This window comes from Gymnoscopelus microlampas (assembly GCF_963454915.1).
Source record: "Gymnoscopelus microlampas genome assembly, chromosome: 4".
Taxonomy (NCBI): Eukaryota; Metazoa; Chordata; class Actinopteri; order Myctophiformes; family Myctophidae; genus Gymnoscopelus; species Gymnoscopelus microlampas.
The window spans coordinates 49,825,491-49,853,220 of record NC_139941.1 but is presented as its reverse complement, the minus strand read 5'-3'; the positions used below and the strand labels follow the sequence as shown (position 1 = coordinate 49,853,220).

The 27,730-nt window shown below is 38.7% G+C and overlaps 1 protein-coding gene and 1 long non-coding RNA gene across 3 annotated transcripts in view; both read right to left on the bottom strand.

The window, feature by feature from the left end:
* LOC311042947 (H-2 class II histocompatibility antigen, E-S beta chain-like) overlaps window positions 1-27,730 on the bottom strand; it is a 133,023-nt gene that overhangs the window by 61,681 nt on the left and 43,612 nt on the right. The gene's annotated exons all lie outside the window — the stretch shown is intronic.
* Window positions 23,003-23,709, bottom strand: LOC311042952. Its single transcript, XR_014600561.1, has 2 exons — window positions 23,431-23,709; window positions 23,003-23,286 (listed from the first exon to the last, which is right to left on the bottom strand). It is a non-coding gene; the product is annotated as an uncharacterized lncRNA (long non-coding RNA).

The following is a 27,730-nucleotide window of genomic DNA, read 5'->3' as shown; positions in this document are numbered from 1 at the left end:
TGTATTGTGTGTATTTCTCCATAAAATGCATAAATGTACACACAACATTCAGTCATCAGAACTAATGTGAACATTTGACTCATATTTAGGACTAAATGTAACACTGATGTATTAAAGCTAAATGTGACAACATAGAACACACTTTGACCTCTAACTAGGTCGTCTAAACTGGTCTAAACCGGTTAAGGTTCAATACCAATATAAACCAGTGTAGGTTGTGGCTTTATATGTTTGTTTGTTTGCATTTCTCTGAGGGTTCCATATGTCATGTGATCCTCTGTTGATCTGACCTCATTTCTTCCACTGGTAGTAGATTAATTAATGAAACATGTTAATTAAACATGTTAATTAAACATGCTAATCACCTCGTTTCTTCCACTGGAAGTAGATGAATCCAGACAGGAACAAGACCAGACCCAGAACCAAACCTGATGCTCCCATGGCCACCTTGTTCTTCACTGACTCTGGCATGGAGAAATCTGACAATACAAATATTATATCTCATATCATATCATATCATATTATTTCATATTATTACAGTATATTAAAACACCTTGTTCTTCACAGACGCTGACATGGAGTCATCTGACAATAAGCTACAACAACCAAACACAATAAACAATAAACAGACGACACAGTCATTGTGAGTCTGTTCAGTAATAATGAGTCCAACCCTATTGGTCCAGTCCTTGAGGAGTTTGTCACCTGATGTGACATGTCCTTCTTAGAGCTAAATACATCCAAAACAAAGGATATGATGATAGATTTTAGAAGACATGAATCAACCTTTTACTATGATGGTTATAAACCAGGCTGTGGAATGTGCAGAAAGTATCTTGGGACAGAGTCATAGACTCAGAACTGTGAGGCAGTTTGTAAAAAAGAACATCAGCGCTTGTTCTGTCTTATAAAACGGTCTTGTTTTCACATTGATGAAACCATGATGACTCTTTGATCTGCTTTTATCAAATCTAGCTGGTCTTTAATCTGCTTTTATCAAATCAATAAGCTCATAGCGCGACACTTGAATATTTGTGCAAATATTTGAATATATTTTATATATATATATATATTTTTGGGGGGGTCCTTGACAAGAAAAAGTTTGAACACGACTGATATAGCAACAAATAGGTTTTTTTCCAGATAAATTAAGACATATTATGTTGAGACATTTGACAGTTACAAATGTTCGCTTTAAAAATATATATATATTCAAAGATTTGCACAAATGTACACGATTAAAAAAAAATAGCAGATCTACAAGCTCATAGTGCGGCACTCGGTGCCACGCTATGAGCTTGTTTATCTGCTATTTAGACAGTAGATTACACTAGTTTACAGTAACTGACCCCAGTCCATCTTGATAGGCGCGGTCAGGCTGGGATGTTCCACCATGCATGTGATCTTCTCTCCTGATCTGTAACACACACACACACGCACAGACACACACAGACACACACACACACACACACACACACACACACACACACACACACACACACACACACACACACACACAGTAGTAGTAGTAGTCGATCTACACGCTGAAACGTGCCGGGATTCGACACATTGATCCGTTGACCTTTGTTACCCTTGTTATTCTGTGTGTGTGTGTATGTGTGTGTGTGTGTGTGTGTGTGTGTGTGTGTGTGTGTGTGTGTGTGTGTGTGTGTGCGTGCGTGCGTGCGTGCGTGCGTGCGTGCGCGTGCGACTTAATATTAGCCTACCAATTAATGGGCCATTTTTTTTATTCTTAAAGAATGTATGTATACGTGTCTATTAGGTGTGTATTTCTATGTATAGGTGTCTGTTAGGTGTGTACCTGGGTGTGTACTCCAGGTAGGAGTGGTACTGGTAGTACCAGTCTCCATCAGACAGCTCAGCGGTAGAGGAGAGACCAGAGGTCAAAGGTTCTTGACCTATCCACCAGGTCACCAGGATCACTTTAGGATAGAAGTCGTAGCTGCTGCACCTCAGCATGTGAGTGTGTTCACCACGACGAGGGGGAGTCTCTGACTTCAGTCTCACTTTGGGTTCCACTGGATAAATAAGATTATTATTATTATTATTATTATTATTATTATTATTATTATTATTATTATTATTATTATTATTATTATCATTATTGTTACACTTATTAATATATACCAGTCATTTGAACATGTCATTATCATTAATAATTGTATATTATCCAAATGAGATCCAAATGATCTAGAAACCTTCAACAGGCTTACAACCCCTCCGCTCACTCAGATCAGCTAACACAGGGAAGCTGTCAGAATCTTCTCTAAAACACCCTGGACAACACTTCACACGTCCTAGACTCTTCTCCCTTCTGGCTCCCAAACGGTGGAACAAACTCCCCATTGCAGTTAGAGCTACAGACTCACTCCCAATTTACCACCATAATCTGCAGACTGTAGCACTAGACCTGGCCTTGAACTAGAACTATATTTTTTTAGTTTTTGTCGCATTCCTATATAATTTGATGACCGGCGGTCTCTCCAATAGGAGACTCAAAGAGTCTCCTTTGAGTCTCCTACCAGAGACATTAGCATCTTTCCAAATTAATCAATCAAATTATTGTCTCAGGAATGCGACAAAAACTAAAAAATCTCCATGAATTCAAGGCTTCATGGGGTGTAGAAAATAAGTCATTTTTGGGGTGAACTATCCCTTTAAGTGTTTAAACCATTAAGACCTGAGGCCGATTTTACTAATGTCTTCTAACTCCAGTTTTCTGAAAAACTATTGTTGCTTTATCAGTAGTTCTCAAACTTTTTCATGTAAAGGACCACCCAAAATGCTGACGCCCATCTCAAAATACTTTGTTCCAGGGACCCCCAGAAGCAAAGATTTGAGTTAAAAATGTTAGCTTGAAAATAATATAAATATATGAATTTACACACATTTTCTTGATTAAAAAAAAATAGCAGATCTACAAGCTCATAGCGCGGCACTCGGTGCTGCGCTATGAGCTTGTAGATCTGCTATTTTTCAATAGCCAAAGTGGAAAAAATAATGCTTTTTTAGCAAAATGTGACACAGATGCTTCTTCAGATCTTAATGGGTTAAGAGGATCTGAAATGTTTGTCAGCAGATTAAGTAATGTTTTATAATCATTATCAGATCAATATTAACACCATTAATCATCTCTGAATACAATCATGTGATTTCATGTTATAGTTTATGAGGTGATGAGTGTTGAGTGCTGCTCTGAGATCAGCTCACCTCTCTTGTTCAGAACAGAGGAGTAGTCGATCTCAGCGGTGGGTTTGCAGAATGCCTCTGGTTGTGCTCTCCTATAAGCCAGTACTCCAGGATCTTTATTGAGGAGCTCTGCCTGCTTCACACCAAACTCAGTGTATCCAACATACTGATCTACTCTACTGTCCCACCTGAGGATCTCATCACCATCGAAATTAGATGACTCTATGTACTGTATGTCCTTCAGCTCACTGGAGTTAAACACACAGCGGTGAGCCATATAGAGCATATATCCATCTGGAAACAGACATTGAAAAATGTCATTAATGTTCAGTTTTATTATCATCTGATTAATATCAACACTAGGCTAACTGCCCCCTATCGGCCAAATATAACATGAAGTCTAAAATAGGTTCAGGATGTGAAATCTGGCATTAAAATGTTTTGAATGTATATTGAATATCTTAAATACAATGAGATTGAGTTACCAGTTAAGTTTTGTTTCTCTATGTGTCCAGTTGTCTGTCTGTCTGTCTGTCTGTCTGTCTGTCTGTCTGTCTGTCAGACCCCATCATGTATTTCCAGGATAACCCATTTTTTATAACTACTATATATAGGCTATTTGAAAATAGCAGATCTACAAGCTCGTAGCGCGGCACCGAGTGCCGCGCTTCGAGCTTGCAGATCTGTTATTTTCAAACATTTTAGTACTTTTAGTACTTTAAGTAAATTTTGATGCAAACACTTTTGTGCTTTTACTCAAGTCATTCTTGAATTCAGGACTTTTACTTGTAACAGAGTACTTCTAGATTGCAGCATTGATTATTTTACTTAAGTAAAACATTTGAGTACTTTTCCCATCAGTGACTCTAGTCAGCAAACAAGGTAAATAGTCACATATAGAGAGTAGAGAGAACAATGAAGAGCCTCAAAGAAACTATAGGATACCAGGTCAATCAATATTACAATTTTGGGGGGTCTCCAGTTCAAATAAGATTATTTTGGGGGGTCCCATCCAGTTGAAATAGGATTATTATTTTCACTCACACACAAGTATCAAAAATTGCAATATAGAGAAATACTCTGTTACAATTAAACGTCCGTAATTCGAAATGTACTTGAGTAAAAGTACAAAAGTATTTGCATCAAAATATACTTAAAGTACAAAAAGTAAAAATACTCATTATACAAAATGTCCCATTTCAAGTCTTGAAATGTATACAAATCTTTTGAAAATAGCAGATCTACAAGCTCAAAATGCATCAAATCATGATTAGTGACGCATTGTGAGCTTGTAGATCGGCTATTTTCAAATGGCCTATAGGGCTGAAGTGGTTACTGTATGTTTTGTAATAATAATCAAAATCTACAAAGTAACTAGTAACTAACGTTTTCAAATAATTGTGTGGAGTAAAAGTACAATACTAAAAGTACAATACAAGTACATACTAATGCATTTGTTAAAACAAATACAAATAAAGCACATTGAGCACATATTCATGTTTACTAGAAATACATATTATGTAGAAAACATTTCACCATAAATGCTTAATATACATGTTTAAATATTTTTATTAATGTTAAATATATTCAACCGTTTTAGTTAATAACTATTGTGTTCATAGTATTCATGTACCTTTCACTGGTGGTTTCTTCAAGGCAGTGAGAATGGTGTCCAGGTTGAGTTTGCAGAGCTTCTGCTGATTCAAAGCTATTCCATAAGCTCCTGCAGCGTAGGTCATATGATCTACAAACGGAGGCTGAGGCTCCACCACCTTCCCTTTGTTGAAGTCTGCGTACACCATCACTTCACCATCCAGTGCCATCATGTACTCTTTATATGAGTCTTTAACTGTGTCTGAACAGCCAACGACATTAATCTCCTCATGGAACACTGGAAATAAAACAAAGATGACATTAAATTCAACAACAAACTTCTTCACAGTGACAATAACACATAATCATCATGTTAAACAATCGTGTTTGCAGTGGTGGAAAAAGTACTCAAGTATTTTACTTAAGTAAAAGTATCAATACTTCAATTTAGAAGTACTCTGTTACAAGTAAAAGTCCGGAATAAAAAATATACTTGAGTAAAATTACAATCGTATTGCTATAAAAAATGTATTTAAAGTACCAAAAGCAAAAGTACTAAAACGTTTGAAAATAGCAGATCTACAAGCACACAACGCGTTGTGCGCTTGTAGATAGGTTGTGGTCAAACAGCCTAGGTATAAAATAGGGCTAAAGTGGTTAATGTATTTTTTATAATGTTATAATTTATATCTGCAAAGTAACTAGTAACTAAAGTTTTCAAATAATTGTAGTGGAGTAAAAGTACAATGTTTGCCTGAGAAATGTAGTGGAGTAGAAGTAAAAGTACTGGAAATTGGAAATACTCCAGTAAAGATAAAGTATAAGTACCTCAAAATTGTACTTGAGTACAGTACTTGAGTAAATGTACTTAGTTACTTTACACCACTGCATGTTTGGTTCTTATATGAAGTGAAAGGTTGGATATTAAAAGTAACTTCCTGTCAAACGTTTCATTCACTGAAACAGATTCAAATGTTTTTTTTGTTTTATATTTTATTATGAAAGTAATTCATACAGAATGATTTATTTCATGATGTCACAACAACAGTTCCTAACATCTGTTTTAATGTTTATGTATTTGGACCAACATTCAAGATCCAATACTGTATATACAGGTAGTAAGAGGAGTGTGTGTGTGTGTGTGTGTGTGTGTGTGTGTGTGTGTGTGTGTGTGTGTGTGTGTGTGTGTGTGTGTGTGTGTGTGTGTGTGTGTGTGTGTGTGTGTGTGTGTGTGTGTGTGTGTGTGTGTGTGTGTGTGTGTGTGTGTGTGTGTGTGTGTGTGTGTGTGTGTGCGTGCGTGTGTGTGCGCGCGTGTGTCTGTGTGTGTGTTTGTCATTTGCATTGTTCATATTTGTTTTTATATAATAACAGTAGATATAAATGTATATATTATATAATAACATAAATATAATGTACTTACTTCCTGGGATCGCTTTGACATGAAGTACAGAGGAGAGGATGAGGAGGGTGGCTGTAATCTTCATCATCACTGATCAAAACTGAACTGAATTTAATAGATAGAATAAACAGATGAGAATAAACAGATGAGAATAAACAGATCAGAATAAACAGATCAGAATAAACAGATCAGAATAAACAGATGAGAATAAACAGATCAGAATAAACAGATGAGAATAAACAGATCAGAATAAACAGATGAGAATAAACAGATCAGAATAAACAGATGAGAATAAACAGATGAGAATAAACAGATGAGAATAAACAGATGAGAATAAACAGATCAGAATAAACAGATCAGAATAAACAGATCAGAATAAACAGATGTTTACTGAAAGAGACGTTCTGGAGTCTGAAAGAGAATGAAGGAGGACTCGTTCTATAGTTTAGAATATTCAGCCAATCAGATTAAATATATGATGTTACATCATCTGTGTCCAGTCAATGGTGACATCTTAGAGCGTCAGAGTAGTTAAAGTTACATAGCACGCACGCACGCACGCACGCGCGCACACACATACACACCCACACACACTTACCAACGGTGGAGGAAGACATCAACCTGCTCATAAGAAGTAGTTAAGGGTTCAGTGCCTTGCTCAAGGACACTTCAATATGAAGCCAGGAGGAGTCAGGGCTCAAACCGGGAACCTCTGTAAACTGAACTCACAGACGCTCGTCTAATCCAAGCGTCATTTATCTCACTGGTGAAACCATCACGTCATGTCAGCAAAGTGTTACTTTACAAAGTGTGTGTGTGTCTGTGTGTGTGTGTGTGTGTGTGTGTGTGTGTGTGTGTGTGTGTGTGTGTGTGTGTGTGTGTGTGTGTGTGTGTGTGTGTGTGTGTGTGTGTGTTCAGCGTCGCTGGTAAAATGCTGTTCATGTTCATTAAACATCGATCCAAGCCTCATTACATCTCACTGCTGAAACCATCAAATGCCTTTAAAAACACACTGGTCATGTGATCAAAGTGTCACATGAGAGGTGTGTGTGTGTGTGTGTGTGTGTGTGTGTGTGTGTGTGTGTGTGTGTGTGTGTGTGTGTGTGTGTGTGTGTGTGTGTGTGTGTGTGTGTGTGTGTGTGTGTGTGTGTGTGTGTGTGTGTGTGTGTGTGTGTGTGATTTCATTGTATGCTAATGTCTGTTTATATTGCAGTGTTTCGTTTTGTGTCATTACAGCACTTTGGTTGACATGGTCATGTTACATAATGCGATAAATAAAGTTTTGGTTGAGTTGGGTCGTTACATAATAATGAAGTAAAACAGTAATCAGTATTATTACTATCTGCCCATACTCTTTCCCCACAGAGGTCGTTAACGAGAATGATGTCCACACCTGTGACCTCCAACTCCGGCCGCACCCCCATGTCAACTTCTCCATTAACCTAATTTCATGCACTGGAACAGGAACAACAAACATCCCCATTCCCTGAAACTAAATGCTCTCCCCTGCATCAGTTTCAGTTGTAAAAGGTAACACAGACTCTGGTACAAAATAGTCTAATGATCCACAGTCTGGTAGCACCCTCATTGGCACCTGTTTGTCACTTCCCATCACCCATAGACCCCTTAGCAGACGACGTCACACTGATAAGAACCAGTATGCGCGCAACCACTATGCGCTCTATGAAACCCATTCTGTCAGGTCTCCCTAGGACGCGCCTCACTAGCCAACACACAAGAGGGGGCTGGGGTGTTACAAATGAATGGCAAGTAAGCATCAACTGTCTTATGCTTCAAGAGCGCCCTCTGCTGTCCTATAGGGCAAAGCCACTGGGCTGAGTGAGTTGGCCAGTGCAGCTGGCACAGAGTGCCGCGCTATAGATTGTAGATCTGCAAAAAATAAAAAAATCAATTTATACATTTTTAACTCAAATATTTTCTTTTGGGGGGTCCCTGGAACATTGACGTGAAAAAGTTTGAGAACCACTGATATTATAGCATCATATGAAACTGTTAGGATTTAAAAGACATTTGTAGAATCCTCCAGAAGAAAAGTTTGAGTTACAAATGTTTGCTTTAAAAAACATATTCAAAGATTTCCTCTAATTTCCTCGATTTTTCAGAAACAATAGCAGATCTACAAGCTCATAGAGCGGCACTCGATGCAGCGCTGTGAGCTTGCCTCCTCTAATAACGAGGCAAGCTCCATACTAGAGCTGCAATGAATTGAATTGCAGCGGTTAATGAGGTATCTAGGTTTCTATCTATGGTGGGGAGCCCCATATCAATGAGTTTACTTTTTTGTTAGGTGTAGTTATTTAATTGGGCTTGCTTTCTCATGTTTTTTAAACCAGTGGTTCCCACATTTTTTCTTGTCATAGACCCCCAGATTAATATGTATTTGTCCGCATAATCCCCCCCTAGACCCCCATCTGAAAATATGTGGTGACACCTTATTCCTGGCTTCTCTGGGGAGCCGCCATTGCCTCTTATAGGGGTGTTGCTTCATTCAACATCTGTTCACTTCCTCCCTAGTACAGGCTACTGCTAATAGTTAACACCTGTAGAACAATAGCGCAGGAATGGGGGAATCTAACAACCCCCACCCAGCCATCAAGCCCTTTGTAAACCTGCTCTGTATAGTTTGATGTGTAAACCTAATGTGACAATAAACCTGATTCTTCTTGTTTCTTGTTTCTTCTAATTATTTTTGTAGGGGCCATTTCATTTGATTTAATATTTTTTGACTAAATGAGGAAAATGGCACCATGGTTCCCTATTAATCAGGCCACAGCCGTGTGTAGCAGGACGCCAGAGGAGAAACAGATTTGTAAAGTTTCAAATGATAAAGGGGGCGGGGGCAAACAACGAAAACAAGAACAGGCTCCAGACTTGAACTGGAACTCCTTCCATTCATCAACCTGTTCGAAATCAACCTGTTCGATCCATCAAGATGCAACAAACAACAAACATCAAACAGTGAGTAACAAGACGCCCAAGTCCAAGTGTTGTGAGCGCGTTGAAAAGACGTATCCTGGCGTAGATAGGCATATTGGCCCTACAATTTTAGTTTGATTGCTTTTACTGTAAAATGTATTTTACCTTCCTTATAAATTATAATGGCCCTCTATAACTAAAATAAAACATAAATAGCACCTTTCATGACATGAATGCAGCTCAAATGTCTAAAATAATTAAACTGTTTAAGGTGGTTTTAATTTTCATGCTATAAATAAAGTAATTCAAGTAAAAACAAGTTGTGTGGTTATTTTAAGTATAGCCTTTAATTATAGTAAGCCAGCAATGTAGGGGTCCTTGGCATGAAAAAGGTTGAAAACCACTGGCATATATAACTTGGCTGGCTAGATCCCATTTTACTGCCATTATATTAAATGATTTTAAGACAAATTGTCTGATTATTTTAAGTATAGCCTACTTATGTGTGGGTGTCAATGTGTTGGCTTTTATATAGTCTGGGAGGGTTAGCGTCGGAGCTTGGACAGCAGGGGCGCGGCCACTGCGTTGTGATTCAAATCAACAGCCAATGAAGAAAAGGGGGCGGGATCCACATGCAGTGGGTGTTGCATCTAAATAGGATCGACGGGAAGCAATTTCCCCTTGAGAAATTTCGGCCGCCATTGTTGTGTACTGCTGTTTGCCTCTCGTCGGACTTTTTAGACGAGTTGCACAGCTCTCAGACCGGTAAGAGGCGTGTCCGCTCAGATTCAGAGCGTAAGGTACATCCTGCCCACAAATACCAGGGCTCTGGCCCAGAAGTTCCTCGCCAGAGCTGGCGAAAACTTCTGGGAACTCAGATTAGCTTTTATATAAAACTGAAATGAAAATAATGAATTAATAGAAACAAAAATAAAAACAACACAGCACCTGGGCTGACAACCTGTCCCTCATTGGGGCGATGGGGCTTCCATTGAACCCATTTCATTGGTGGGGCACGCTCCCATAGGCATGCAAATGTATAGGGCTTTGTTTTCACCTGGCAGGTATAGTATACATTAGCAGAGAGAGTGGCTAGAACGCACTCATTATTATAATATACACAGCAAGATGACGAAGCCTCCTCCAGCCAAGAAGTCCAGATTCACACAGAAGACCCTTTTTTTCTCTGTGCCTGCCAGCCTCAGCAAGACCCCAGGACCTGCCGCCTCGGACGAGGGACCAAACGGCGTGAAGAAAAAAGAACGGTGAAAAAGGAAGCAGGGCTGCGAAAGGAGCGCTACAACATTGAAACGCACCGGTGAAGCATCCTTTTTTTCCGCGCAGCCCCCACCCCCCGTTAACAAAACGTTCCCGGGGGGAACCGAACCGGGTCCAAGCACCGGGCACCACGAAGGGTTAATCCGCCCCTGCATACAGTTTAGGGCATAGCAGTGGTGGACATTTTGTGGTGCCACAGATCGAAAACCCATTACATTTTCCTAATAAAAATAGTTACATCAATTATTGTAAGCCTGGAACCAAGCCATCCAGGCTCCTGGTGAATCATGACCATAAAACATTTGATTATTATATTTAATTATATTATACACTATATTTAATAAATACCTTTTTTTTTGCGGTTTTCAATTTTTTTTGATCAAGACCAAACCTTAGGCTATCCACGGACAACAGTTGACTTGTCTCTGTATTAAAATATATATATATATATATATATATATATATATATATATATATATATATATATATATATATATATATATATATATATATATATATATATATATATATATATACCAAAGACATACAGTATTTAGGCTTAAGAGCTTAAAGTGAGCTGAAGTGTATTTAAATGTTTGTTTTTTGTCACCGTCTGATCATGATTATACTAAATATATCATGAGTAAATTCATACAAATTAGAGGAGCACAATATAGTTTTTTTTCTCAATCTTTATAAAAATTGGCGCTAGAATGATGACATTATACATTATTGTATTGTATAAAACTGTCTGTCTGGTTGGAAATACTGTTGTTAGCCATGTTATGTGAATGACTTGGTTATCTTTTCCCCTTATAGTGCTGGCTTACAACAGCTTCTGAGGATTTGTTCCCAGTATGGTATTCATTTTAACATAACGTATAACGCCAAGAAAAGTAGCATTATGATGTAAAGAGGACACAACAGGCAGTATTTCCTCTCACAGAGGATCTCACAGATGATAGAGACATCCATAGACTGTGTTGCAAACAGGCCTGGAATTTCGTAATTTTAGGGGCAAGGCCACTTGGCCTTTGGTGTTGTAATTTTTTGGAGGGCACAAAGGCCAAATGCCAGGGCAGGAAGGCCATCCAAAAAAAAAAAAGTTTTTTAAGTCCAAAAAAGTTTTTTAAGTCCACGGAAATAATGCATTTAACTTGAAGGTTAAGGATGAATGTATTTTAATATATTATAAGAATTGTATAACTATCTGTGAAATATAACCCATTTATTTCACAAAATAATGTGTTGGCAAATGACCAATATTTAGTTATATAGGTCTCAATATGTCACGTTCAGCCCTGGACTTCATTGACTGAAGTAGGGGTCACATTAATCACATTAGATTCACAGATTAGGGGTCTTCAACCTTTTCAGGCCAGGGACCCCCAAACTGATGGGGTGATGGAGCAGGGACCCCTACCTCGGAGGGTAGGTAGGGGGTAGGCTACTATATATATCATATATTTATGTATAAAATTTTACAGTGCATGTACACGTGTACAAATGTGGTGAACTGTGAACCTCATCAGACTCAACAACATATATTTCAGATATTTATTATTTGCTGAAGCTGGACTAGATTGAAGGGATGTTTGAAATAGTATGAGCAGGGTATGATCATTATTTTCATTATGCTCCTATTGAGATTTACAGAGTGCACCCTGTGTTGAGAGAGGCTGATTACTTCATTACATTACATTACATTACATTACAGTCATTTAGCAGACGCTTTTATCCAAAGCGACTTACAATAAGTGTATTCAACATAGGTAGGGAACGAAAACTACTAATCACCAGAAGTTTTAAGTACATTTCCTGCAAAAACAAGCAACCAAGAGTATACCTAGCGCTAAGGTAAAAGTGCAATATATCAGCTACCTACTTTCTTAAACAGATGAGACAAAAATGGCAAAATCAAATGAGCACGAGCTAAAACAAATAAGTGTATCGACTAAACAAGATCCAATAAAACAATACAAAAATAACTTCAGATAGCTTTCTGAGCAATGGCTATGAAAAGGAAATCTCGCTGTCGTTTGCTAATGATGCTGTGCACAAAAAGTGGATGCATTTCTGCTCATTCTTGTTTCACACAGCCCAGAGTGACCGTAACAATGGTACATTGTTATAAAATGTTTTATATAAATACACATGAAAAAATTGCCTGCTCCTACGCACAGGTTGACCCAGTAGGTGTGCAAAAGGACCTTTCTCAGGGGCGTCAATTGGGTATGGCAAGGCATGGCAGGTGCCATACCTTGGCTCCAGAAAAAAAAGAGAAATAAAATCATGAATAGTAGCCTAATGCAGGTGTAAGACCATTGTGTTTGCTTTGTGTTATAGGTATAATCTAATGCATTTCAGGGGTTTTGGGGGGGTTGACCCCCTAAAAAAAAGGATAGATGTCCCTTATTTTAATCTCTGGGAGTTGGCAACCCTAACCTTGCCATACCTTAGCTTTTGCTGAACTGACACCACTGATCTTTCTCTACAAAATATGTATAAACATACCATGTTATTGTGCATTCATTACTAAGCTATTAAAATATGTCATGTTATGTTTAAAGATAAATTTACATTTTTGTAAAAAAAAGAATGAAAAAAAGTTTTTAAAAACAAAAATATTTTTTAATCAAACAACAATTTCGCAGACCCCCTGCAGTACCTTCGCGGACCCCCTGTTGAAGACCTCTGGTAGAGATTTTGTCTTTTCCCCACAAGTTATTTTCATTCAAATGAAATGTGATTGAACGTGCACTAATAATGACTTTAGTTGATTTTTCACTCTTTAAAATATAGTATTTCTTAATTATTAATAATTACAGCTTGTAGATTGGCTATTTTCACGATTTTAAATTGTTTTTAAATAATAATAAAAAGGAACATACAAGATTTCCACCCCACAGCCATAATATATAGCCAATATATGGTTCTGTATGAGTCAGTTTTTGCAGATTTCATTCTAATTGGCTACTATGCCTGCATATGAATTTCATGAGCCTGGGTAGGTCACCCTGGCTTGGCGGAGATATGCCCTGTTGCGCACACTCCACCACACACTGCGCTGCAGGTGAAAGTAATTCACTTAACGAGGGCTGTGTTGCGCACCAACAAACGGACTAAAACTGTCACATTCTAGCTGTTGAAATAAACTTCCCAATTAGAACATTGTTGACAAACGAACAGATATTATGGATGTGGTTTGCAAAAGGAATATATATTTCTTGTCCATCAGAGCGGTGAGGTCACTCTTTTGTATGATATTGATAGCCTAAACTTTTAATTTGTCTGCAGTTATTCTGTTGCTTGCTTTATATTAAGACTTATACTTTGGGGATTTTGCTGTATTTTATTAGATGTATTCATCTATATTTTGCTGTTGAAAAAAACATCGGGGCACATCGGTCTGTAGGACTACGGAATCCTCTCTCTCTCAGGCTAGAAATCAAACCTACCATTCAACAGGCTGCGTTAGATTTATCTCCGGTTTGGCCCGGTAATGCTTTTGTGTCTATTACACGGTATTGCGGGATTCCGAAGGTTCATAGGAGGCTCAAAATCAAACCTACCTACCACTGTGCATGTTGTAGCTGTGCAGCTCAACCAAAGGGACTGGTGTCTAAAAAAAACGTATTGACAGGAAAATCGCGCAGAGGAAAAACTGTGAAATCAGTTGCTGGGCGCAGCTGGGGCACCACGGCCACTGTGGCCGTGAAGGCATGTCATTATTCGAGGGGCACACGGCCAATAAGAGGGGCAACGACGGCCATGGCCGCCGTGGCCGCCGTGAAATTCCTGCCCTGGTTGCAAAGTGTACGCTCAGGCAAACATCTTAGTTAGGACATTGTATAAATGCTCTTCAGATGTTAAGGTTTCTTTGAAGTAACTATAGGATTAGTCATAGGGCTACTAGAGATGTGTGATTTAGAGGTGTAGTTGCATATTGTTCCCACTGGAGGGCGCAATACACTTAATACACTCTATATATTCAGGAACTGCTTCCTGTTCTGTAAGCGTCACTTCCTGCCAGGTGGTTTTGTTTGGTTGCTGTGAAGAAGAACTTCTGGTATGAAAACACACAATAATCATTTATTATAGATAATTTACTGGTATGAAAACACAGAATAATCATCATTTATTGTACATTTCCATAATACATCAGAGCTAATGAGACATGCTCTTATTAGAGTCCACAGACCAAAGAGAATTCTGTTTAGTGTTGTTGTGAAACCACTAGGCATTAGCCTGTTGCTAATGCTAACATAACATACTTTATTTGCTTGTTTGAGTCCAGATACTTGATAAAAAACAACCAGTGGTTGTGTTAATGTTGTGTTAATGTTTTAAACGTACTTTAGTGTCAACACTGTATCGTTAGTGATGTTTATGAAGAGGTTTAATGCTAACCGAGATGCTAAGCTCTAAGCTAGTTAGCTAGACTTGGTTAGTGAGGCAGCAGCATAGTGAGACATTAAAGGGTCATTCTGCTTATTTTGTGACATGAAAACCATTTGGTTTGAGTGTCTTCAGACACTAATGGTTTGTTTTAGCTACAAGTACCTGGATGGTTATACTTTACATATTAAATACATTAGAGATGGTTATAATTTACATAAAATAGATTAGAGAAAATTAATGGTTAAAAGGGGAATATATTAAAATGATGTATTAAAAGGTTGAGAATAATTTATAGTATAATTAAAAGTTAAATTATTCATTTGTAAATCATTCATGTGTTAATTTGTGTTGTGATACTGACCATGATACTGACCATGACTATACATTATTTCATTATATTTGAAGTAGGCTACTATATCCTTAGTTAAGTTGTAAGATATTATGAAGAAGAAAATAAGTCATTGAGGTCTCATAAGAACAAAGAAAGAGAACGGAATAATTTACTATTCTGCTCTTTGTGCAGATTGTGTTTTTGACAACCCAGGGAGTGTGAATAGTACGATGGTGGAAGGGGTGTGGCCAGCCGTAGGACCCGCCCACAGAGGGTATCTGACCTGCGTGATTCATCTATACAGGTAGGACCCTGAGTAGCAGTTCTCCACCTCCACCTCTGTCCTAGTAGGATGTCTGTCTCTGTCAAAATGGCCGCTAGTCCAACTTACATTTGGAACCAAACACTGTAGAAAAAACATTGAACGTATTATTTCCAACTAAATTGGGGGATGCCCTTTAATTTGGTGATACTTTTGAGATCACCAGAATTCATGAACATGCGTTTAGATCAAGGTCAAAGTACAAATTCACCCACAAATGATCAATCAGTTGAAATTTGCAAATGAACGCTTGGGTGGGTGGTGTCTCTGTGGTGAATTGACTTATTTAATTAGAGCTTGTCAGTGTGTTTGTCCTTGTGACAGATGTAGTGCCAGTTATGTGTTGTTTGTGATGGTCAGACTACTGGGAAGGTCAGCCTGGAGCTGTTTGATTGGACTGTAGAGAAACAGATCGACACCACCAGACTGATAAACCAACTGCTTTCCAGTGGTGGAAAAAGTACTCAATTTTTAGCGGTGCCAACCGCTCTAAGCTTGACTTTGTCCGTATGTCCGTCCGTCCGTCCGTCCGTCCGTCCGTCCGTCCGTGTGTCCGGATGAGCACGGCAAAGAAGCAAACAGCTATAACTTCAGTGTGCAGCATGCCACCAAGTCCAAATTTGGTATGTGGACTTAGACCACCAATAGGCACGAGCATGAATTGATGAAGTTATCAAAGAGGGGTCCAGGGACCCCCAGCGCCCGTATGAGCACGGGATGAGCACGGGATTTTAAACAGCTATAACTCCAGTTTGCAGAATGCCACCAAGTCCACATTGGGTATGTGGACTTAGACCACCAATAGGGACCAGCATGAATTGCTGAAGCCCCGCCCCCTCTGTCTTCCCATTGGCTGGCCTTCAAACAGCCATAACTAAAGTTCGCAGCATGCTATGGAGTACAAATTTTGTACATGGACTAAAGGCAGCAATAGGGACTAACTGTCATTACTTAAGCCCCGCCCCCTCTGTCTGCCCATTGGCTGGGCTTTAAACAGCCATCATTCCAGTTTGCAGCATGCTACCAAGTACAAATTTGGTAAGTGGACTCAGACCACCAATAGGGACGAACTGAAATGAGTTAAGGCCCGCCCCAAAGGCACCGCTTCCTTCACACAGGATGTGATTTTTTAACTTATGTTGCTATATCAGTGTTTCTTTTTTCATGTCAAGGACCCCCAAAATTATATGTATTTGGCTGCGGACCCCCATCTCAAAATACATTGTTCCAGGGACCCCCCAGAAGCAAAGATTTGAGTTAAAAAATGTTTGCTTTAAAAGATTTGCACACATTTTCACAATTCTTCTAAAATAGCAGATCTACAAGCTCCCGCTATGAACTTGTAGATCTGCTATTTTTGAGTAGTGGCAGTGGCTCAGGGGTAGAGTGGCCGGATGGGAACCGTGAGGTTCCCAGTTCTATCCCGGGCTCCCCCAGAGTTAGTGTCAAAGTGTCCTTGAGCAAGACACTGAACCCCTAATTGCTCCAGATGAGCAGGTTGGTGCCTTGCATGGTTTCCTCCTCCATCGGTGTATGAATGTGTGTGTGAATGGGTGAATGTAATGAACAATCTATGTAAAGAGCTTTGGATAAAAGAGCTTTATAAATGCACCATTTAACAATATTTACCTTTTACCATTTAGCCAAAGAAATGTAAAAATGACATGGATGCGTCCCGGTCTTAATGGGTTAATTAAGAACAATGCAATGGTGAAAGGTTCTACAGATGATATTCTGCTGACCGGCTGATAGGAGGGGGGTCATGGGGTCGTTGCTATGGTCACAGCATGGTGTCAGTGATACTGGACACCATCACCATGAACAGAAACCTGGGCTGCAGGACGTTAACCCATTAAGACCCGGGACGCATCATGTGTGTCATTTATAGATTCCTTTGGCTTATAAAAAATAGCAGATCTACAAGCTCATAGCGCGGCACCGCGTGCCGCGCTATGAGCTTGTATATCTGCTATTTTTTAAAAGCCAAAGGAACTTTTACTTATGTTGCTATATATCAGTGGTTCTTCAACTTTTTCAGGCCAAGGACCTCCCAAAATGAGAAAAAAAACACATCTGTAAATATTTTGTTCCAGGGACCCCCAGAAGCAAAGATTTGAGTTAAAATGTATTCAAATATTTGGCTATTTTCAAATAGCCTACGTATATGGCTGAAGAGGTTAATGTATGTTTATGTAAATAATGATTTTTGTGGAGTAAAAGTACAAGTATTGAAAACTGGAAATACTCCAGTAAAGTAGAAATACCTCAAAACGGTGCTTAAGTACAGTAATTGAGTACATGTAATTGTTTACTTTCCACCAATGTCACGTGATTACTGGTTCAGCAGAGCATGACTCTGCTGCCCTCTGCTGGCAGTCCCAGGTAAGGTCAACATGGAGGCTCATAATCACACTAGACATATCAGTGACTTTTCTGTCAGACTAATAATTATTCCACAGACTCAGACCCATAAACTATATTATTTAAAAAAAAGTCCTGATCTTTATCTTTGTAATGAATGTGTTCCAAGCTGTGTCTTGGATTAAGTGGGGCTGTCCCAATCTTAATTAAATTATAACTAATTGTTAATTGGTTTCTTTCTGGTCTGTTTCTGGCCTTAATGTGAGGAACACACACTTTGTCCTCGTCATCAGGTCACATTGATTTGATCCATTCAATTATTTATTAGTTAGAAACAGGGATTCACCGATATATCGGCCACATATCGGTATTGGACGATATTTGCCACTATCGGTCAACATCGGTATCGGCAAAAAATAAAAGTTAAAGTTGCAGGCGTTAGGAGGCAATTATGTTGTGTTTCTGCAGATTATTATTAACAGTTATTTCTAAATAATGAAGATTTAGGGTATTTGTGTCCCTGGCACAAAAGGGTGAAATAATAACGGAGGATGCATTCATCTCCCCTTGTGGTCTCCTCCTCCTGATAGATGTTTTTTCAGGACACTTTTTGAAAGAAACCTGTGATTCACATCATCAGTTTAATGCAGGGGTCTTCATCAGGGGGTCCGGGACCCCTAGGGGGTCCTTAGAGCTACTACATGGGGGTCCGCAAAATCTTTGTGTGATTTTTGTACATTAACCACTTGAACCCTAGCATCCCTTTTCTGAGGAGAACTTTAGCCAAAAATAGCAGATCTACAAGCTTGTGCGCTTGTAGATCAGCTATTTTTGGCAAAGAGATATAGGTGTAGAGGGAAAACGGAGCAGACCAAGTAAATAGAAAACGTTTATCTGAAGCACAATTTTATACAATATAGAGTAGGGGGTCCCTGCTTTATCTCTCTCTCAGCTAGGGGGTCCTTGGCCTGAAAACGTTGAAGACCCCTGGTTTAATGGATGATGTCAGGTTATTCCACATTGTGGAGGCAGAGTAGTAGAATGACAAATGTCCCATATTTGTTCTAAATGTGGTACTTTACCTACATTTTGACTCAAGTACTTTTACTCAAGTTCATGTTGAATTCCAGACTTCTACTTGTAACAGTAACATTAAGTAAACATGGGATTTGAGTGTCTGACAAAAGTGCCATTTTAAGAGTTTTAAGCATATTTAGATTATCGTGATAATATCGTTAAGCACAATTATGTTGGCCTAAGAAAAGGTGACATGAAATTGTGTCACTATAGACACCTGTAACCATTTGATTGGTGTTATGGGGTCATGTAGTGTACATTTAGTTAGGATACTACTGTCAGGTAAAGTAAAAACACACTGTGTGTTGTCTCTGCTGTTGTTTCTTACTGACACAACTGACAGTTAGGAGCCCCCACCGGGAGGACGTAGGGCCTCCGTCCTACTCCCCGAATTTCATTTGTCATATAGGGTTACAATAGTGTCTAATGAATACAAGTTCATATCTTCCTCTCTCTCTCTCTCTCTCTCTCTCTCTCTCTCTCTCTCTCTCTCTCTCACTCTCTCTCTCATAGTAAACATAGTGACTGTGATGTGGTGTAAATGTCTCTCTCTCATAGTAAAACATAGTGGCCCTCATTTATCAACGGAGCGTATAACCGGCGTATATTTTTCCATATATTCGTCCGTACACCAACGTCGAAGTCACATTTATCAACGCATCCTACACAGCTGATCTGAGCTTACACTTGGTCCCAGCGTTGATAAATGTCACGGCTGAAACGAGCGTAATTTAAATAACACGCCCTTAAATATGCTCAAAACGCCCCGATTTTACGACATGAAGACGAACCAGAATACGACCAAAGACATGAAAAGCCAATAAGAAACAGTCGCCCCCCCCCACCCGCACACGCCTCTCTCTCTCGCTCTCTCTTGCTCTCTCACTCTCTCTCTCTCACACACACACACACACACACACACACACACACACACACACACACACACACACACACACACACACACACACACACACACACACACACACACACACACACACAAACACGCGCCCGCCCAACTTTGTCTTTCATGTCCGTGTCCGTAGCGTAGCGGTACATGAGACTCGGGCGGAATGCAGTGATTCCGTGCCGCCACGTTAATATTGGAGCGTCGGGTTTATATCCTCAACCCAGCCAGGTTGTGTAGCCTACATAATTCTCTATGACATAACTCCATAACATAGGACAAGCTACTGTAAGTTTGTAGACCTCACTGTCCATGAAAAGGTGGCCGGGAGTCCCGACCGCGGGACTCCCGGCGCAAAAGCGCTCGTATATTTTTGAAAATAGCAGATCTACAAGCTCACAACGCGTCGCGATGCAACGCTGGCTTGTGAGCTTGTAGATCTGCTATTTTCAATACAGACAGAAATACAATCTTATCTGAATGACTGTTAAAGCAGTTTGTTTAAATTACTTTATAAAATGATATATTTTCACAGTGATTATTTATTAGTGTAGATATACACATTTAGGAGTGGATTATGTGTCCAGATGCTTGTCAGACAGTCAGACAATGGTGCTCCGCAGGTCTAGAATGGAATAAACGGGAGCAGCCAACGTCAACAACTGGTCTCGACCAGACGTGAGATCTCAGCGTACCGTAGGATAAAGCCCACGTCAGGATATATTGATAAATGCCGAAAAGTGCGGTGAAAACGCCGTACGCCCATTATTTGGGCTGCACCGCGTTGATAAATGAGGGCCAGTGACTGGTGTAAATCTCTCTCTCTCTCTCTCTCTCTCTCTCTCTCTCTCTCTCTCTCTCTCTCTCTCTCTCTCATAGTAAAACATAGTGACTGTGATGTGGTGTAAATGTCACTTTGAATAATAATAATAATACTAATAATACTAATAATAATAAGTGAATCTTGTAAATGTTGGAGCTGTAACATAATCACAACGTGGTCCTTTGTCAAAGACAGGAAATGATCTCATACTGTAGTGTGGAATTATTGGAATTATAGAGAGAGGTGTACTCAGTGGAACGCACATGTCAGCCTGTCTGACACTGACTAACTGCTATTCTGTCTCTCTCTCTCTCTCTCTCTCTCTCTCTCTCTCTCTCTCTCTCTCTCTCTGTGTCTGTAGGACAAATAGTAAACAGTTGAGCATAGAGCTTTGATGTGAGGTCTAGATCTACACAGCTAGTCTACATGAGTTTCCCACCAGAATAACATTATTTCAGATGATCAAGTGAGGAAACGTGGTCTTGCGTCTCTCTTCTCTCTGTCTCTCTCTCTCTCTCTCTGTAGTCTAACATTTACAGATGAAAGATTGTCTGGCTCCAGATTGTATAACATTATTATTTTTTTCCCCCTTGTGTTTATTAACCCATTAAGACCTGAGACCGATTCTACAAATGTCTTCTAAATTCTAACAGTTTTCTGAAAAAATATTGTTGCTAGATATCAGTGGAACGTTTTCATGCAAGGACTCCCATAATTAGGCCTTTATGTATTTGACCATCTCAAAATATGTTGAAATAAGGATTCCCAGAGGAAAAGACTTAAGTCAAAAATGTTCCTTTTAAAAATGTATATATTCAAATATTTGCACAAATGTTAAAGATCATTCAAAAATAGCAGATCTACAAGCTCATAGCACGGCACTTGGTGCCGCGCTATGAGCTTGTAGATCTGCTATTTTTGAATAGCCAAAGTATAAAATATGGATAAATCAATCAAAGACATTTGTGTTATTATAGTTTTTTTTATATAGCCTTTGGCTATATAGCCATTGGTTCTCAAAGTGAACCAATGGCGTGTGTGCGTGCGTGCGTGCGCGCGTGCGTTAGTGCATGGTGAGGAGGTCAAACCATCAATAGTTAAAGCAATGTTTGAGGAAGTCATCAGTGGGTGAAGAAGAACTTTCTGGATTTTCCAAAGTCATACTGTAGCTGTTTTCAACTTGGTGTCCCTATTTATGACATGTTACTACAGGCTAAAATGTCCCAAAAATGTCCAAAAACTTTTCACAAATTATCGGAAAAGAAACACTACTTAACAATTAAAAAAAAGAAAGAAAAAAAAGCAGATATACAATAGCTCACAACAAGATCACCATAGTGTCACATCGCAACAGCCAAACAGAGGGACTTTATGTAAAAAAGCTAGCCATGGTTCACATGACACTCGTCTGTCACAAGCGTCATGGCGGAATTTCTGGTTTTGGCACTTTCTCCATTTACAACCCGAACATGATTCAAGATTCAAGAGATTTACAAGGATGTACAAGTACACACTGTTAAAAACTTATGTTGGGGAGGTGCTCCAAAAACACAGAAATAAAACAGTTAATAAATATCAATACTACACTTAAAAATAAATTAAAAACAATAAAAAGACTAGGATCAGTGCAATGCAAAGTAACACCACAGAAGTTCAGCGCATAGACTCATTTTGCAGTCTAATAGCCTGTGGGAGGAAACTGTCTTTCAGTCTGCTTGTGCTGGCCTTTATACTCTGGTACCTCTTCCCAGAGGGCATGTATAGAGTGTTTGTTCAGTAACCGTGTTAAATAGCTCTATACTGTATTGTGATAGTAATCATTGTTATAGAGTATTTCTTCAGTAACCGTGTTAAATAGCTCTATATTATGATAGTAATCATTATTATAGAGTATTTCTTCAGTAACCGTGTTAAATAGCTCTATATTGTGATAGTAATCATTGTTATAGAGTATTTATTCAGTAACAGTGTTAAATAGCTCTATATTGTGATAGTAATCATTGTTATAGTGTATTTCTTCAGTAACCGTGTTAAATAGCTCTATATTGTGATAGTAATCATTGTTATAGAGTATTTATTCAGTAACAGTGTTAAATAGCTCTATATTGTGATAGTAATCATTGTTATAGAGTATTTATTCAGTAACAGTGTTAAATAGCTATATATTGTGATAGTAATCATTACTATAGAGTGTTTGTTCAGTAACAGTGTTAAATAGCTCTATATTGTGATAGTAATCATTGTTATAGAGTATTTATTCAGTAACAGTGTTAAATAGCTTTATATTGTGAATGGGCACTCTCTCTTGCTTGGCTGAAATTGGCAACCCACCTGCAGTGAAATGTAAGAGAACATGAGTCACAATGATGTTTTCTCATTCCTTTATTGATATTAAGACATTCCATTCAAACCAAGCAAATTAAAGCCAAAATCTAACATCTGAACTTCAAACCATTCATGATCAGGGGCCCAGATCCCAGGGGAGAAGGAACGGATAGAAACACAACAGTGGAGCTGAAAAACGGAAAGATAAATAATCACCTCAGACCACCCTAGAGGACCAGGTCCACCCATCACCTCAGACCACCCTAGAGGGTTTAGGTCCACACATCACCTCAGACCACCCTAGAGGACCAGGTCCACCCATCACCTCAGACCACCCTAGAGGACCAGGTCCACCCATCACCTCAGACCACCCTAGAGGACCAGGTCCACCCATCACCTCAGACCACCCTAGAGGACCAGGTCCACCCATCACCTCAGACCACCCTAGAGGACCAGGTCCACCCATCACCTCAGACCACCCTAGAGGGTTTAGGTCCACTCATCACCTCAGACCACCCTAGAGGGTTTAGGTCCACCCATCACCTCAGACCACCCTAGAGGACCAGGTCCACCCATCACAGGGAAATAGTGATGTCATGATGACCGTAACACATTAATTATCACACATTATAAATGATTACATAATAATGAATGACTTATGGTCAATTATAAAATAATAAAACCTTTTTCACAAACATGGTTGACTGACTTCCATTCAGATGGATATTAATATTATATATGTTAAGAAGAACTCTGATTGTGTGTGTGATCATTTATTTAATGTTTCAATATAGTGTAGAACTGAAATGTTATGTTTGTGTTTTCTGACGACAGAAACTATACAAAGTAATTTGATGAACCGCCCACACTAATTGGGACTCCCTCTTCCTTTGGTGTGTCGCCCAGGTGGCGCCTAAATCCTGACCTTTAACCTCACATAAACTATGTCTATAAACCTAACCATAAAATCACCTCAAAACAACGTCAACCTTTGCGTAACACTGGGAAAAGACAGTAATTATCGTTAGCCTTCGCTAGCCATTTAGCACTTTGAATTGTTTAAAGGACACATTAGTGAAAAAGGTTGATGATGTCATCATTGTGCTGCTGCTATGAGTATTTAAAAGCTGAATGGACACACATGTATTTCCTCCTTTCTCCACTAGGGAGCAGCAATGACTCTCTGCTTCTCTGAAAACACACCCAGGTGTTCTGTTAAAAGACAAAAAAAAGAATAAGAATCAGAATGTATTAACTGTGTGAACATGTTAACAGAATAACCTTCCCTTATAATAGTACATAATAATTCCCAAATGATTATTAATGTGTCATTAATAACTTGTTAAATGTTTGTTAATGGTTAATGATTTAATTATTTAAAACTATAAATGGATAGTAGATCATGAACAATTAATAAACTACTTGAAAACCTAACCTCCCAGCACCCTCCCTGCAACTACAGTAACCATCAAAGTAGAAACAACTCAGTCAATTCAACATTTGACCAATACTTTGTCAATAGTGTATCTTAGTAGGAAGGGCAGCTCAGTTGGTAGAACACTCTCCTTTGGACCACAAGGTTCTGTCTTTGATCCTGCTAGTGATGGAATGATTAGTGTTTTAACTGTACTAAATCATTGGGTACAGATCATTGAAATGTTTATTTCAACCAAGAGGACCCCCCCCCCCCCCCATTTGATCACATTGTCATCAGTGATACAACAAATCATTTGATTATTAAATGTGATTATTAGATTCATTATTATAATAAATTATAATAATAATAAACTTTATTTGTATAGCACCTTTCATACATAAAATGCAGCCCAAAGTGCTTCACATGAGAACAATATAAGCATAGCAGTATTGTTCAAGGAAATAAACAAGTCAATGAGGTCACAGTTGCACAAGTGAATCACAAAATAATAGAACAAATAAAGCAACCAAAACATATAAAATAAAATAGGATGAAAGTACAATGCAAAAACATACTAAAAACAAAATAATTATTCAAGTAAAAGCCATATTAAAAAGATAGGTTTTCAGCTTACTTTTAAAAACAGTGAGAGAGCTGGCCTTTTTAAGCTCCAGAGGAAGCGTATTCCATAATGTGGGGCCATAAACCCAGAAAGAGGCCTCACCTATGCTTTTATGAGGACCTTTGGGAACATCTAGCTTGAGAGCGGTGCTGGACCTGAGTGTTCTGGGTGGAGTATACCAATTTATCAAGTCTTTAATATAAGATGGTGCCAAGCTATGAATAGCTTTGTACACAAATAAAAGAGCTTTAAAATCAACTCTAAAAGATACAGGTAACCAGTGCAGTGTTGAAAGGACTGGGCTAATGTGCTCTCTTCTTCTGGTGCTAGTTAAAATTCTGGCTGCTGCATTTTGGATAACTTGGAGTTTTCGAATGGACGTTTTTGTAAGTCCTGTAAAAAGGGAGTTGCAGTAGTCCAATCTACTTGTAATAAAAGCGTGGGTAAGTACCTCTGCATCTCTTTGGTTTAAAAAAGGTCTAACTTTAGCCATGTTCCTTAGGTGAAGGAAAGCTGTTCTTGTGACCTTATTAAAATGAGAATTAAAATTTAAATCTGAATCTAAAATCACACCCAAGTCTGTGACTTCTGTTTTCACTTGTCCAGCTAAAGGTCCAAGCATGGACTGTACTTTCTCCCTCTCAGATTTAGGGCCTGTGAGGAGAATCTCTGTTTTTCCATCATTTAGCTTGAGGAAATTCTTGGACATCCAAAGTTGAATGTCATTGAGACATGAAACGAGAGTACTTAAAGCATTTGGATCGTCTGGTGAGATATCTATGTGTAATTGTGTATCATCTGCGTAGCAGTGGTAGTTAATGTTATGACTTTTGATTATGTGACCTAGTGGCAGCATATATAATGAGAAAAGGATGGGTCCTAGAATACTTCCTTGGGGGATCCCATACTCAACCTCAACTGGATCAGATTTAAGATCGCCTAGGGAGACAGAGAACTGTCGTTCAGCCAGGTCCATTTCAGGACATTACCAGAGAGACCTACCCATTTCTCTAGTCTGTCAATTAAAATAAAGTGATCAATTGTGTCAAATGCAGAGCTTAAATCTAAAAACATGAGGACAGACACTTTATTTACATTACTTGCTAGTCTCAGGTCACTGACTACTTTTAATAATGCTGTCTCAGTACTGCGCTGAGATCTGAAACCGGATTGAAATTTGTCTAAGATATTGTTATTTTCAAGATGATTACTGAGTTGATTAAAGACTGTCTTTTCAAGGAGTTTACTGAGGAAAGGGAGGTTTGATATGGGTCTATAGTTGTGCAGGTCAGTGTTATCCAGATTAGGCTTCTTAAGCAGAGGTTTTACCAGGGCCATTTTAAAAGATTTGGGAAAAATACCTGATTGTGTGGACAAGTTTATTATGTTGGTTGTAACCTGGGAGAGACAATGGGAGGTAGCTTTGAAAAACTTGGTTGGGATGGGGTCAAGGGCACAAGTACATGGCTTCATTTTTCCTATCAAAATGCTGACATAGTCAACATTGACAGGCTCAAATGACGTCATCTTGGATGCAGGCCCCTGACCAGGGAGATCCCAATTTGTGGCTATTTGTGTGGAAGTAAGAGCAGGACTAGTGATTTCAGATCTTATTTTTACAATCTTATCTCTGAAGAATAAGGCAAGATCATTACATTTTAGGGCAAGTGCTTGATCATTTACGACTGCAACTGGCGCAGGATTTAAAAGACTGTTTATGGTGGAAAAAAGGACTTTATGATTATTTTTGTTTTCATTTATAATGTTTGAGAAATGAGATTGCCTTGCCTTTCTGACAGCAGTGTTATATTTATGTAAGTGTTCGTTAAAATTTACAAGATTAACACCTAGTTTATTTTTTCTCCATTGTCGCTCAGCTTTGCGGCAATTTCTTTTTAGCTGACAGAGGGCGCCATTATTCCACGGTGTTTTATGGCTTTTATACCTTTTTTTAAATTGTAAAGGGGCCACTGTGTCTAAGGACTGCCTCAGTTTGTCATTGAAATTATAAACAAGATCATCAACTGAGGTCATGTTTGAGGGAGTAAAAGTGCTCATTAAATCAGTAAAATTTGCTATGGCTGTATCATCAAGATTGCGTTTTTTAAAAACTGTTTCAGAATGAACTTGTGATGTTAAAACTGTGGTATTAAAAAATATACAGCAATGATCAGAAATAGTACTAGGGATTTCAGAAATCGATGAGATGTTGATATCTATACCCTTTGAGAAAACCAAATCTAGTGTGTTTCCAAGATTATGGGTGCTGCCAGTTACATGCTGGATGAGATCAAAGCTTGCAGCAAGGTCCATAAATTCCATTGCCCTGGAATTAGTCAAATCATTGACATGAAAATTAAAGTCGCCGGCCAGAATCAAATTGTCATAGCTGGTGAGAACAATAGACATAAGCTCAGAAAAATCAGATAAAAAAATTGTGTCATATTTAGGTGGTCGATAAAATGTAACAACAAGTACACACTGCTGTGCTTTTATGACTGTTGCCAAATATTCAAAAGTGGGGAAGTCCCCGAAAGTGCATTTAGTGCAGGTGAAATCATTGGAGAAAACTACAGCAACTCCACCGCCTCTTTTTTCCTGTCTAATGGAATATAGGAAACTATAATTTGGTGGGGAAACCTCTAATAACTTTGCTGAAGCAGTCGATGTCAGCCAGCATTCAGTTAAAAACAAAAAACTTAAACCATGATTAGAAATAAAATCATTAAT